The sequence below is a fragment of the Onychomys torridus genome, chromosome 10 (genome assembly GCF_903995425.1).
Source record: "Onychomys torridus chromosome 10, mOncTor1.1, whole genome shotgun sequence".
NCBI lineage: Eukaryota > Metazoa > Chordata > Mammalia > Rodentia > Cricetidae > Onychomys > Onychomys torridus.
In genome coordinates, this window is record NC_050452.1 from 33,929,153 (window position 1) to 33,936,506 (window position 7,354).

Genomic DNA, 7,354 nt, shown 5'->3' on the forward strand with positions numbered 1-7,354 from the left:
AGCTGTGGAACCTGCATTGGACTGGACTAGACCCTATGCGTGTTGCTGGGTCTGTTTGAAGGGCCCCTGATAGTGTGATCAGAATCTATCCCTGGTGCATGAGCTGGCTTTGTGGATCCCATTACCTATAGTTGGACACCTTGCTCAGCCTTGATGCAGCAGGGAGGGGCTTGGTCCTGCCTCAACCAAATGTACGAGGCTTAGCTTCCCCCCTCACCCCACAATGGGAGAACTTATCCTATTGTAGGAGGGGATGATGGTGGGGGCGGGGCGGCAGGGGGCAGTGGGAGGAGGGATGAGAGGGGGATTAAATAGAAAAATAAACTGAAAACAAAACGAAACAAAAAAAGAGCCACTCTTTAGCATGCCTCTGCAGACAGTTTCCCTCTGTTGTTTCACTTACTGTGGTTATGCCTCATTCTAACAAACTTTACTTAGGTCTTTGATTTCTTCAACTGCCAGGCTGACTCATTTCTTCCTTTTGTTATTATTCACAGTGACACAGGATTTGAATTCAGGGTTTTATGCATGCTAGACAAATGCTCTACCATTGAGCTGTAACCCCTAGCATACTCTTGTTTGTTTGTTTTGAAAGAAAGTCTCCTTAAATTGCCTAGGCTGGCCTTGAACTTGTGATCTTCCTGCCTCCAGAGAAGCTGAGCTTACAAGCCTGGTTTCATCCTGTGTTATCCGTGTCCTTGTCTGTCTGCCTGTCTGTCTGTCTGTCTCTGTATCTCTCTCTCCTAGATTGTTATACCCTTGTAGAAAGAACATACTTTAGGCTATGCTGTATTTTCAGCTACTAGCAATGTCTGCTACATGGTACTGCCTTAACCGCTTATCAGATGCATGGAAAATCATTTTATTGTAAACTCCCTTTGGGCAGGAACTACGTTAGACTTCTCCTTGTATACTCTGGGATACCTACTGCAAGACCCTGCCTATAGATGATCAATATTGAGTGAATCCAGTAAGCCTATAGGTCGGCACGATAAGCAGAATTTGGAACCCCAGGTGACAGAGAAATAGGTGTTCAGAGAAGTTAATGTTTTCTTTTAAAATTTTTTTAAGAAAATTTTTTTCATTCATTTTATACACCAATTAAAGATCCCCCTCTTCCCTCCTCCTGCCCCCCCAACCTATCCCCTACTTCCTCCCACAAGAAGGCAAGGCCTCCCATGGGGATGCACATGCAGTAGAGGCAAGTCCAAGCCCTTCTCCCTGCCTCAAGGCTGCACGAGGTGTCCCATCATAGGTAGTGGGCTCCCAAAAGCCCACTCATGCACCAGATGAATTCTGATCCTACCGCCAGCCTACCCCCCTCCCCCTGCCCCAAGCAGATCAAACTACACACTGTCTTGCCATGCAGAGGGCCTAGACCAGTCCCATGCAGGCTCCACAGCCATTGATCCAACTTTCATGAGTTCCCACTAGTTTGGTTTGGTCGTCTCTGCAGATTTCCCTATCATGATCCTGATGCACTTGCTCAGAGAATCCTCCTCTCTCTCTTGACTGGACTTCTGGAGCTCTGCCTGGTGGTTGATTGTGGATCTCTACATCATGAAACTTGCAGGCAAATGGATGGAACTAGAAAATATCATCCTGAGTGAGGTAACCCAGACTCAGAAGGACAAGCATGGTATGTACTCACTCATAAGTGGACTCTAGATGTAAAGCAAAGGAGAACCAGACAACAATCCACAACTTCAGAGAAGCTAACTAACAGGGAAGACCCAAAGAGGGATGCATGGATCACCCTGGGAAGGGGAAATAGATGAGATCTCCATGAGTAAACTGGGGGTGAGGAATGGGCAATTGAAGGCAGGGGGTAGGGGATGAGAACATAAGGGAATGGGATGGTCGAGCTGGAGCAGGGATGGAGTGGGAGAGCAATGAGAGAGTACTCTTGTATCATGATGAAGCCATGGAAGGAAGCCAGGATCAACCTTCTGCCTGGAGATAAAACTAAAAGGCTGAGGTGGTTAGAACGGTGAGGAGCTCAGCTGTTGGGGTGGGCTGTTTCCGATTTCCCAAAAAGAGCCTATGGCTGGAGCCTGGCGTTGGGACGAGGGCCTTTCAGGTTGCCCATGTGGCTGTCCCTGGTGAGGAGGTGGCTGGAGGTGGCTTTCCAAGCACTGAGAAGGCTACAAATGGGACTTAGTGCTGTTATGGGAAGACGCGGCCCTTGCCGGGGCGGTGAAGCATTATGGGGCAGGAAGTCCCCGAGGGTGAAGCCCACCAAAATCAGCGAGGCCCCTTCTTCCACTCAAGGATTCAGGGAGACCTCTATTGGCAAGGGGAGTTAAGATCACACTGCCAGTGCAAAAATGGGGTTTGAACAGTCCTAGAGTCAGGGTGGCTACCCCAGGTATCAAAGGACGGGTTAGAAGCGAGAGGCAGCAGTTAATGGTGAGTGCAGGTGAAGAGTGGTTCCAGTTTTTCTTTGGTCCAGATTCCTGACAACATCATCAAGTCTTGATGTCAGCAAACACAACCTGGAGTCAGTTTGACTGGACTTATTTACATATCCGATCTTTACCTTAAAACATTTGTGAGGGGAGAAAAAAAAGCTTATGTAGGAAGCAAACTGACATAAAACTAACAACTGTGGATCAGTGTTAATAAGGGCCAAACTTGGGGTGTGTTACACTGCTCTTTACTACTTCGGTGTATTTTAAATTTTTCCAGAATGAAAGCATAACCAACAGTAGAAAAGTGATGAGGAGAAATGGAAAGTTCTAGAAAGACCTGTGCAGACTACGAATTTAGAGCGTAGAAGAGACAGACGACTCTTCTCAGGTATGAAGCAGAATATGGAGGAGGCAGCCATGTCCCTGTCTCCGTCCTCTCCTACCTGAGGATGGTCTTGGGTCCATCTCGTCATCTCTCTGAGCCTCTGTTTCCTTACTTACGAAATAAAGAGAGTCCACCCTCCAGGCCTAGTCTGGGCCTCACATCCTTTGTGTTTGCCCAGCCTGGTAAGTCCTTGGAACCTAGCCTGCCCATGCCATTCCCAACTTTCAGGCCCAGCCTAGGTTTGTGTAGCCCACAGGCTTGCTTAGCTCTGTGAGTGCTCACAACTCTGGCTCACCTGAATCATCCTCAACACTGCCAGGCATAGCTTGCTTGGGCAGCACATGTGCACACCAGCTATTTGCTCCATTTGCATGCTTTCTTGTCTTCCACTGAATTGGAAATACTCCTATAATGGGATTATAACGCTAGCAATCCACAGAGCCTGCTTAATGATCAAAGAAATTTATTTGGGGGTTAACTCACAAGACAGAATAAAGGAATTTGTCACAGGATCCTGGAAGGGTGAGGCATGGTCTAATGCAATTCTCTGGAGAGATCTGCCCTGGTCCATACCAGCGTCCAAAACCACGACGAGGATAGCAAAGAAGGGAGATCTTATGTACATCATATGCACATGCTGGGATCTTAAGGGTCCCCCAGCAGCCATGCCCCAGGGCCATGTACCTCAAGGTCCTAGGCAGGTATAACAGCTACCTGCTACCTCACTAGGGGCGGTGCTTCAGGGCATAACTCAAACAGCCACCCACTACACCCCTATTCTTCCAATTCAAAATCAATATTGAGAATATGAAGGATTAACCTACCAACTCCTCATACCAGACCAGAAATCAACCAAGCCTAGGCAACAACAATAGAAAATAAAATTTTTAATTTTTCCCTTTGGGAAAAAAGAGGCCAGTTTCAGCTTACACATTTCAAGACTACACTCTGATTCATTACTTTTTACAAATGCTTGAAGAGTGATTTTTATATAAGTATTCCTTGGGAAACACGATCTGGTTGAGACAATGGCATCAGATGAGAAGCCACCCATAGTAACTGACACCATTGTATAATGGGCGGCGTCTTAAAAGCATAGGGAATTTTATTTAGAGTTCCAAGATGAATGACTTACTGATCACTATTCTGGGAAAAAGCACTTTGTCAGTGTTGGAGGATATGCTGATAATAGGTCCTGATTGTTCTTTTAAAAATTATTTTATAGCTTCCCATTAGTATACGTTCAACTGCTAACTAATGGGGTATTGTTGGAGGCACTGTGCTTTATGAAGGTTTTATTCTAAAGTCTGAAGCATGGTAAATTATATATTATTGCTCAGTATTAATGCTCTTTATGATGCTATCATATTTCTACTGGAAAATGTTAACATTAAAATTCATATTTGACTGGCAGCTTGCGTTGAATTGAAATGGAGAGGCTTTCTGCAGCCCGAAAGGTGGCCATGGGCAAGTTCCTGGACTCAGTTAATTCAATAGCCTCCACTTTTAAAAAGCATGTCTAATCTTTTAACCATAACCTCTCTCTAAGCGCCGAGGAAGCAACACTGGATGCAGGGCCTGAAACTTCAGTTTGATTGGGTTATGAAGATAGCAGACACAATCAGGAAAACTACATTATTTTGAAAGTATGATTAGCCTAGGGACGCCATTAACCAGTAATGCTAGGCAAAGTGCGAAAATTGGCAGCATTATCAGGCACTTAATAAAGCATGAAGAAAAATAATTTAAGAAAGCTTAAGGCAGAACTCCCAGCAATGTTTATTTTAAGAAATGCAAGAAGAGGCTATTACGGGTACCAATGGGAAGGATGCTGAACTTTGACCTTACTGTTTTAGATTAACTTTGTCTTCTTGATGATTTGGTTGCCTAAGATGGTGTCTAATTTATTCCTGTTGTTTGTTTATAGTAATATATAATTCTGAGCATATAATTTTAAAAGATTGCTTACAAAACTTCTTTGAAAAGCAGCAGCCAGGTGTGGTGAAGGAGACCTGTAAACCCAGTACTTGGCAGGCAGAGGCACGCCATCTCTGTGAGTTCAAGGCCAGCCTAGTTTGCACAATAAGCTCCAGGCCAGCGAGTGAGACCATGTTTAAAAAATAAATACATAAATAAAAATAATAAAAGGAAGAAAAGGTGAAAAGTAGCAGTTTGCCATTCTTGGAGGAAAACACTCCCAACTGTTGAGCTATTTCATTTAGCTTTGATTTTGTTTCTTGTGGATTGCATATTATTTTGCTGTCAGTTTTCCTAATGGGAAAACACATACAAGATTTATCACTTTAGATGCACCATATGGTGTGTAATGGTTCCACTATCCATCTCAACTTTTCATCCTCTCCAAAGGAAATTCCGTACCCACTGACCAGTTGCCCCACCCTGGCCCCCAGCTGTTTGCATTCTTTTGGGCAGTATGAATTTAACCTCACTGAATATCTCATAGAAGTGGAAATTATGCCTCATTGGTTCTCTTGGGATGAGTTGTTTCATTTAGCACAATGTATTAAAGGCTCGCCCACACTGTAGCATGGATCAGCACCCCCTTTCTCTCAAAGGCTGAATACCATTCCATTATCGTCCACATTTTGTTTATCATTAATCTATCAGTAGGCAAGGAAGTTATTTCTAGCTTTTGACTGTTGTGAATAAAGGTGCTCTGAACACATTTGTACAAGTACTCATTAAGCCTTCGCTTTCATTCTCTTGAGTAGATGCTCAGAAAAGGAATTATTGTACCATATGGTACTGAGCTTAATCTTTTGTTTTTTTTTTTTTTAGAAACTGTATTATCATTTTCCATTCTGGCTCACCATTTTACACTTCTAGCCACAGTGCGGAAGAGTTTTATTTTCCACATCTTCTCATCAACACTTGTTATTTTCTGTCTTCTTTAAATGTAGACGTCATGACTTTGGGGTGTATACACTCAGAAGTGGAACTGTTCAATCAAGCTGGAATTGTTGTAACAAAATGTCTCGGGTAATGATGTGGATTTTTTTATATGTGTTAATGTAGCTTTCCGCCTGTGCTACTCTTCTGTTCCTCTCTGTGATGAAATATCCAAGAAAGTCAGCTGAAACGAGGAAGGCTTCATCGTGGCTCTGGTCTACCAGGGTTTTAAAAGCCTGCACTCAGCTGGCTCCATCACTTTGGACCGAGGTGAAGGGGACATGACAGAGGCAGGAGGGTGAGCAGAGGAGGTTGTTCATCTCATGGCAGCAAGGAAAACAGGAGGAAGCGGGGCCCAAGGACAAGATAGACCCTTCAAAGGGTATGCCCCAGTGACCACTGTCTTTCAACGAGGACCCTTCCTTCCAATAGCACACTAAACTATGCACTCGTCAATGGATTGACCCACTCATGAGGTTAGCACCCTTGGAACAGTGCCACAAGCTGGGGACAAAGCTATCAGCATGTGAACCTTCGGGACATTTTGTACTAAAACCATGACTTCGTTCTGACAAGGGTCGTGCCAAGCCCCTATTGTTCCAGTTGAAGGCATAAGCTGCCAAAGCATGCACTTTGGGTGTGTTTGCTCTCTACCTTCCAGAAGATTTGTCTCTCTTTGTCTTCTCTCCTTTCTGTGGAGTTTTTATTTCTGCGATTACACACATACTTGCCAAGAATTTTTGGTTTCCTGAAAATTTATTTTAAAAACGTCTTTGGGTCTGGAAAGATGGCTCAGTGAGTAAAAGCACTCGCTGCCAAGCTTGGCTGCCTGAATTCCATCCCCCGGACTCACAAGAGGAAGGAGAGAACTGATTCCTGAAAGTTGTCCTCTGACCTCCACAGGTGCACCAAGGCACGAGCGGGGTGAGCACACACGCGCCCACACACACACACACACACACACACACACACACACACACACCCCGTAACAATAAATAAAAAAGAGACCATGAGTTTGAAACAGACCAAGGGTGTGTGTATGTGCATAGGAGGGTTTGGAGGGAGCAAAGGGAGAAGGAAGATCATCTCAAAAAAATCACAAAAAATATTATTACAAAACAAAGTGGAGAGACATTGAGGAAAACACCCAACATCAACCTCTGACCTCCACACGCACCTGTACACACACACACACACACACACACACACACACACACACACTGGGGGTGGGGAGGAGAAAGAAACAGTCTCTTCTAATGGATGAAGTGCTATTTTCTATCCAAGTACATAGTCTTACTTAAGACATTTTCCTGCTGACAGTGATCTCTGCTTTTCTGACTCCCCTCCTCCTCTCCTGCTTGGTCCTCTCTTTTGGTCCCTCTTCTAGGCGTGTTTCTTCCACAGGAGTCTGGTACTGCTTAGCCGTTAGCTCATGTGTAAGAGCTCTGAGCTATCTGGAAGCTATGGGCTTGTGGGACTCACTGGAGGGTGACTTCCAGGGGGCATTTTGTGGACATCACGCCATGTACCAATTTAGGATGCTCTTTTTTCCCCCCAAAGGAAGTGTCTTCTAGTTTTTTGTTTGAAAGAAACAGCCCTGTGCACATGTTTAGAAAATGACTCACCAAGAAAAGGGATTGGAGAGGGT

The 7,354-nt window shown here is 44.6% G+C and overlaps 1 long non-coding RNA gene across 1 annotated transcript; it reads left to right on the plus strand.

Moving 5' to 3' along the window:
• Positions 1-1,615: 1,615 nt before the first annotated feature.
• On the plus strand, positions 1,616-6,663 carry LOC118592591. Its single transcript, XR_004946079.1, has 3 exons — positions 1,616-1,639; positions 2,689-2,799; positions 5,833-6,663. It is a non-coding gene; the product is annotated as an uncharacterized LOC118592591 (long non-coding RNA).
• The last annotated feature ends 691 nt before the right edge of the window (positions 6,664-7,354 follow it).